Below are 8,087 nucleotides of genomic sequence, written 5' to 3'. Positions count from 1 at the left end.
TGAGATACTTGTTGGGCCTGCGTGCCAAAACGTTTCATGACTTATGGTTAAGATTTTCCGCTGCAAATGTTTAAGATATTGGTTAAATCATTATTTAACTGTTGGATTTCGTTATATGTGATATCCCGTTGTTTGATGTTTACTCTGATAAATGTTATGTTTTTAAAGAAATTTTAAATATTGGGAAAACGGGGTGTTACATATCATCCACAGACAGATGGTCAGTCGGAGAGGACAATTCAGTCGCTAGAGGATTTGTTGAGAATTTGTGTTCTTGAGCAAGGAGGAACTTGGGATAGTCATCTTCCGTTGATCGAGTTCACTTATAATAATAGTTACCATTCTAGTATTGGAATGGCACCGTTCGAGGCTTTGTATGGTCGGAGATGCAGAACTCCGTTGTTTTGGTTTGAATCAGGAGAAAGAGTGGTCTTAGGACCAGAGATTGTCAGCAAACTACTGAGAAAGTTCAGATGATCCAAGAGAAAATGAAAGCGTCGCAGAGTCGACAAAAGAGTTATCACGATAAGCGTAGAAAAGATCTGGAATTTCAGGAAGGAGACCACGTGTTTTTGAGAGTCACTCCTATGACTGGTGTAGGACGTGCTTTGAAGTCAAAGAAGTTGACCCCGAAGTTCATTGGTCCGTATCAGATATTGGAAAGAGTTGGAACGGTGGCTTACCGAGTGGGTTTACCGCCGCATCTTGCGAATTTATGTTCCGGATCCATCTCATGTAATCCAAAGTGACGATGTGCAAGTTAGAGACAACCTTACGGTAGAGACTTTACCGGTGAGGATTGATGATCGTAAAGTGAAGACGTTGAGAGGCAAGGAGATACCTCTCGTGAGAGTCGTTTGGACGGGAGCGACTGGTGAAAGCTTGACGTGGGAGCTTGAGAGTAAGATGCTGGAGTCTTATCCAGAGTTGTTTGCTTGAGGTAAATTTTCGAGGACGAAAATCTTTTAAGTGGGGGAGAGTTGTAACGCCCACTTTCGTTTAATCGTTATTTAATCGAGTTTAGGCCATTATATTATAATTATATAGTATATGCATGATTTTGATATGTTTTGATGATTTGTGGTGAATTTAGTGATTTGATTGATGACGTGATAAGTTATGAGTTTTGGAGGATTTGATTATGATATGAGAATTATTTTATTGATAAATAGAATAAAGATTTGAAAATAATATAAAATATTTAGTTGAGGGCTGTTTTGATATTTTAGATAGTTTTGGGGGAGAAAGTGAGATAAGATAAGTATTTTAAGAGGAGATATAAAAGAATAGACCTAGGTTTAGAAAAAACACTTTGTACGTGAAAACTTTTGGAAAAGGGAGAAAAAGCTTAGAGAGGAGCAAGAGACCAAAGAGGGCTGCGATTTCTTCATAACCAGGTAAGGGTGGGACTAATAACTCAGTAACATTAATCTCTGTAATTCTGATGATTAGTTGACAAAGTTAGGATTGATTTAGAGAAGTTTTGGAATTAGGTCAAAACCCTAAAATTTGAGAATAAACGGTAAAACTTGTTTAGATTGATGAAAGAACCGTCCTGTAACCTTAGAATATGTTTAGGATGAATTCTGGAATCAAAACCAAGCTTAGAACCATGTGAATCGACGGATTTTTGTGATTTTAGGAAGCCTGGCCGTAGCGACATTCATCGCTCGCCACGGCGAGCTATGATCCTCGCCTCGCGAGTGATGAAGTTCATCGCTCGCCACGCGAGCCTTTTCCCTTCGCCTCGCGAGTTGTTTGGTGCAACTCGCCATGGCGAGCAACCCTTCCTCGCCTCGCGAGCTTAGGCAGAGTGCATGTCATATTTTGTAGTTTCGACTTTTTAGTTGGACCTTGAGTGCCTTTAAGTGCCTAAACATACCTAGAGATGATTAGGAATGATTTTAGGACAGGATTGAACCCAAAACAACATTAGTTGGGAATTTGAGTGGTACTCGCCATGGCGAGTGAGAACTCTCGCCTCGCGAGCAAGTCCAGAATGTAGCTGTTTGAGTGGTTGTGCGATCTGTGTCGCACCTTTTGATCAGGAGTGAACCCCTAATTGGTAATGAAACCTTATGATAACGTTTAATGCAGTCTGTAAAGCTATTAAGATATGTTGATATTAATTGAGCATGATTAATGTATTATGCAATATGTGAGATATAATGAAACGATTATGATTCTATTGAATTGCTGTTGATATATTGATATCTCCCTGCTGATATGAGACTTGACTATGTTGCTGCTGTTATTTAACTGAGTATGCAATGTTTATTTATGAATATAATGAAAATGATGACGTTTCGCTTCAAGTTATTGAATGCACATGATTACGATGTTTTGTTGTTAAGAGTCCATGCATAGCATATCATTGAGCTTAGTCCTCACCACGTTTTATTAGGAGCTTTGTCCTCCGCACGATTATTAGGAGCTTTGTCCTCCGCACGATTAAAGTATATTTATACTTATGATGACGATTGGTACCACATGCATATACGGAGTCTAGGAGCATTGTCACATTGTCATGTCTATTATGCTTTGTTGATGATGATTGATTATGTGATTACGTGATAATGTTATGTTGTTGATGATGATTGATTATGTGATTACGTGATAAATGCTTATTAAGGATACAATGACGATTATGTTTAAAATGATTATGATCAAGATTGATTAGGATGTTAATTTATGATTCTTAATTGCATTGATTAACGCTATTCTGTTATGAAATCTCACCCCTTCTGTTTGAATGTTACCTCGACCGTGGGTAACGTGCAGGTGATCGAGCTTAGTGTGTTGTTTCCGTCGTGAGTGGCCTTGCCTTCAATGTGTCGTCTAGGTCGCTCTGATACGTAACGGGATGGGGCTTTATGATTATGCATGCTTCATTCTATTACGTGACTTTTATGCTGTTTATGATTATGAACTAATTTCTTTTAAGATTTAAGATGAGGCCTGCGTGCCAAAACGTTTTATGACTATGACATAATTCCGCTGCGATGTTTAAGATATTTGGTTAAATTATTATTTAACTGTTTTGGATTACGTTTATGTGATATCCCGTTGTTTACGATGCTTACTCTGATAAATGTTTTAAGAAAATTTCATATTGGGAAAACGGGGTGTTACAATAATGATTGCTTAATGATTGATGTTTGTGAATGAATGTTTATGATTGGATAATTACTCATGTGATTGATATATGTTGATAGGAGCTATCAAGTTGTGATATAAGTATTTATGCATGACTATTATTATTCAAGTGCATGATATTATTTGATTTAATTGTTATCTGGATTATGATAATGTAATGCTTACCCCCCAGTGGTTTTAACCGCCTACTTGCCTGTATGAGTGAGTAGACGTTGTGCAGGAGTAGTCTCGGTGAGTCTTTGCTTGGGATATCGGGAGCTTCCCCCGATATCGGTGTCGTCTCGGCTCTGATCTAGGCTTGTCGTGTCGGTCTAGATTAGGTTGTTTATATTTTCCTTTGGATTATTATTTTGTTGATGACTACCCGTATGTTTGGGTTTTGAGATTTATCTTTGGGATATGATTTATTTGCTCATGGCATGTATATATTTGATCACTCTGATTTATATTCCGCTGCGACTGTTGAGGTTTATATACATGTCTATCGTTTTTGAATTTTGAATATGACGTAATCTCTATTTCTTGAATAAATGTATTATTCGCATGTTTAATTGCTTTAATAGAAATAGGAGCGTTACACGAGGTTTAAAGGAAAAATTACATCGACTAGTTGGATCCCTTCTTCGTGGGAGGTTGTTGATTCCTAAAATTCGGATAGTCAACTGTCACCATCACCAACAACATCGTCATATAAAAGGAAAAAAGGTGCTCGTCTTGGTAAAACATCGCTTAACCCACTTCCACCACCTACTCGGTATCCAAAGCCTAAGGCTATCCCGGTTATGAGCCCTATTGATTATATGCCACACTTTATGCTTCCATTTATTGAAAAAGTGGTGGATGTTATAGCCGAGTTCATGGGCTTGACCGAAAAAAATCATCTCATGATCCGTACACATCTTATTCAAGAGTTGAAAGATCATGGAGATGATTATGTTGAAGTATTTGCGGGTGAGGATCGTTATAACTACATTTTAAATGGCTTACATCCTCCCGCAAATACAAAAAGTTGTGCACATCTTGTTGATAAGTAGTTGACTTTTCCGGACATGGGACACATTGTTGCTAATTATTACAAAAGGTGTGTGGTCGTGTTGACAAATCTTGAAGTTGGAAACTCGAAATCTTTTTTTCCACTAAGAGGGTCACCACCGTTGGGTAATCAAAAAACTCCCATCTTGTGCCTTGGGGAAATTCTGAATCATTTCGTACTTATTTATTTGAAGAATGGTTGTCCACTACCTCCATCATCTACGGAGTGGCACAATCACAAGAGATAAGATGCGGTGACTTGGGAAGATGAGTATTTGGATCAACATGAGTTGTTCCGAAAGCTCATGGCTATTGAAAGTGGAAACAAACCACCGAAACCACAAAAGGAGTCAAACAAAGCGGCAATTTGAAGTTATTGTGGAAGATGAGGAAGATTCTAATTCACTTGATCTTTCCCAATCATTTGGTCTTTAATGAGTGATTTTTTTGTTGGTGTTAGTCCTTTTTTTTGGTAGAAATTACACCGATGTATATTTTGGGGTCGAAATTGTAACACCAATTTTTTGTGGCCAATATATAATTAACATTATGTAATTTATATTGATATATATGATCATATGACTTTTATGTGGTGAAACTAGTGCAATACTTATTTATTCGTTATTAATGTTTACGCATTTGATTTATTCGTTATTACATTTCATTTAATTTTGTTCTAATCTATGATTCTTTTCTTAAAGCTTTTGTCAAGTGAAACATGTCTGAGGTTGCAAACATTGAATGCCGTGTTAGGTACTCCGCTTTTAAAAAGACAATTAAGGTTATGATAACGCCGACGGACTCTCTTGATGATTTGAAGACACAACTTAACACTTATTTTGAGCATCTTGGTGAAAATCAATATACACGTCACTTGTTTGGTCAAATGCCATGCATAGACCTAGGAGAAGATAGAGACGAATACGCATGGAAAACGGCAAGCTATATGTCTTGGCTTATTCACGACGATAGCGAATATGGTGGAAGATAATATATTATATATGTATGTTCGTTCCATATGCAATTGCGTTGAATGTAAGTAGGGATTTAATTTAATGATGTGTAATGAGTTGTTTAATTATGAACACTTAATTATTAACACTTTTTATCGTTTTGATGAATTTCAAACGTTTGTGTAATTTGAACAAAATGTCGGTTTGATTTAATTATGGACAACTGTAAAAGATATTGTATTTTTCTTGGTTATGATCGAGTTTCAATGTTGTATGATTTATATTGCCTTTGGAAATGCTCTGGTTTAATGACAGGTAAAAACTGGCCGAAAAATGGCTTGGAAATGCATTAGAATTATGCAGAATCCACTTTCTGCATAATTGTTTTCCTCGGCAGTTAACTGCATCCAGTTTCAAATTCCTCGGCAACTCGACAGTTGCCGGGGGGGCAAAAACGTATTTTACTTGTGTACCTCAGCTTTATGCAATGTGTCAAGAGCAATTCTCATGTTAAAGAGCGGATGATCAATTATCTTTTAAAATTGTAAATTTCGCCAAAAATCCTTTCAAATTTTGCGAAACTTCAAAATCCCACTTAAAAGTTTAAAAATTTGAAGGGCTTCAAGATTTTTTTTTTATGAATGTTACAATTTGGGGTAATTGACTATTCACTTCAAGATTTTTTTCATGAATGTTACTCCTCCGTTTTAAAATGAGTGTCGCTTTAGTCAATTGCACATATTATTAAGGAATAGAATAAAGTAATCAAATGTCATAACAATTTTACCAAATTATCCTAATCAACTGTTGGTTTATTTTTCATTAAAGAAAAAAATATTTTGGAAGTAGTGTAACATAATAATACTTTGGAAGTAGTGTAACATAATATTAATTGAAGGATACTATTGAAAAGAAAAAGTTATTATTGCATTAATTCATTTTAAAACAATTTTTTTTGACTAAAACGACGCTCATTTTGAAGCAGACGGAGTATAATTTTGGAATAATTGTTAGAGTATTGCTGTTCCCACATATAGTTTGGCTGTGCCACACGAGTAAAATACCAAAATGCCCCTCGACAGTTTGCTACCGAGGTTTTTAGGAACCGGCGGCAATTAACTGCCGAAGTTTTTAGGACACCGGCGGCAGTTAAGTGCCGAGGAAAACCTCGGTAGTTAACTGCCGAGGAGAATGTTATAAGATCAGAACTTCATAGGAGTTTCCAAAACTCCATTGTTGCGTTTTTAATTTTTGAAGGTGCGATTTTGAGTCATTTGAAGCCATTAGAAGCCAATTTTAATCACAAAAACAAGTAAGTTTTTTGAATCATATGCAATAGTTGCTTTGTGGTCGAATTGTATGTTATTTTTTGTTAAATTTCGATTATATAGGTTCGATTATATTGATTTGTTGATTTTATGATATGTTAGGATAGTTTAGGTTAGAATGGTTAGAATTGTTAGGATAGTTTAGGTTAGTGTAGGTTGAATTGATCGCCATATTTTTTTAAATGTAGATATGTCTCAGAATCAGAATCAGGGTAACGTTCACGATGATGAGACGAAAAAAGAAAAGTCACCTATGACATGGCATGGAATTGTTTGCGATGGTTCCGAAAAAAAGAAGGGTTCGAAGGTGCCGGTGTACAATCACTCGAGGTTGAGGAGGAGCGGGAGGACATGCTATTTCGGTCCTCAACCAAAACAAGGTACCGCAGGGACTGTAGCGGACAAGCCGATTGATTTGTGTGACGAGGAAGAATGAATGTAATGGCTTTTAATGCCTAATTGTTTTGGATTTTTTTATGTTTTATTTTTGTGTCGCGCACATTTTGTTTGACATTATGGTATTTAGAATAAAATTGCATTTGGAATAAATAAATTTGAAAACAAAATAAGATAATTATTGTTCCATTCAAAACAAAATATATGTTATCACATTACATTGCATTTTACATTACATTCCGAAATTTACCTTCCAGCTGCAACAATCATCTTACCACTGAATGGGGCAAATTCAAACTTGCTAAGCAGCAGGACTCCAGTATTCGATAAGCATCTTGAACGATGGTATTCAAGTGTCAAAAGAATGAGGTGCATTCCTTGACACTTGAATACCATTGTCCAAGATGCTCATCGAATACTGGAGTCCTGCCGATTAACAAGTTTGAATTGCCCCATCCAGGGTAAGACAATTGTTGCAGTTGGAATGTGCATTCCAACCACAACAATTGTGTTACCTTTGAATGGGATAAATTCAAACCTGCAAAACAACAGGACTCAAGCATTTCGCCAAACACCTCATGTTTTCCCTTTGAAAATAATAAATTTTTGTGAGGCTTGCTTTAGATGATGGTATTCAAGTGCCACCGAATTGAGGTTCAATCCTTGACACTTAATACCTTCATCTAAACCAGCATAACAAAAATTTAATATTTTCAAAGGAGAAACATGAGGTGCTTGCGAAATGCTTGAGTCCTGTTGTTTGACAAGTTTGAATTACCTCATTCAAAGGAATACAATTGTTGTAGTTGGAATGCACCTTACCCTAACTAATGACGATCTTGTGGCGGAATCAAACTTTTGATGATATCTTCAGTTGATCTAAGCAACTTCACCCGCATATCGATCCACTGGAACATGCTGTGCTCCCAAAACATGGTCGTCACATTTTCGTCGTTCGTTAATTCCACCCAACTGAATGATACTCTCCCCTCGTCGAGTGTTGGACGTTTATACCAAATGTGTTCCACCATCCTTGTGTCTCTGGGGTTGACTCCTTGGTTGAATTTAGTCAGTGTATCCTTGAGACCTCTTAACATTACACCAAGGCACCGAACCTTCAACCTCTGAGGTTCTCCGCCGTTGAATTGCACATGAACGTCGATCCACCCCGCCATTGTTTTAAATCTACACAATAAGAAACTAAAAACAATCAATCAAAAAC

The 8,087-nt window shown here is 36.7% G+C and overlaps 1 long non-coding RNA gene across 1 annotated transcript; it reads left to right on the top strand.

The window, feature by feature from the left end:
- Positions 1–6,395: 6,395 nt before the first annotated feature.
- On the top strand, positions 6,396–6,756 carry LOC120575933 (uncharacterized). The gene is made up of 2 exons (XR_005642182.1): positions 6,396–6,453; positions 6,658–6,756. It is a non-coding gene; the product is annotated as an uncharacterized lncRNA (long non-coding RNA).
- The last annotated feature ends 1,331 nt before the right edge of the window (positions 6,757–8,087 follow it).

This window comes from Medicago truncatula, chromosome 6 (assembly GCF_003473485.1).
Source record: "Medicago truncatula cultivar Jemalong A17 chromosome 6, MtrunA17r5.0-ANR, whole genome shotgun sequence".
Taxonomy (NCBI): Eukaryota; Viridiplantae; Streptophyta; class Magnoliopsida; order Fabales; family Fabaceae; genus Medicago; species Medicago truncatula.
This window is presented reverse-complemented; position numbering and strand designations above follow the sequence as displayed.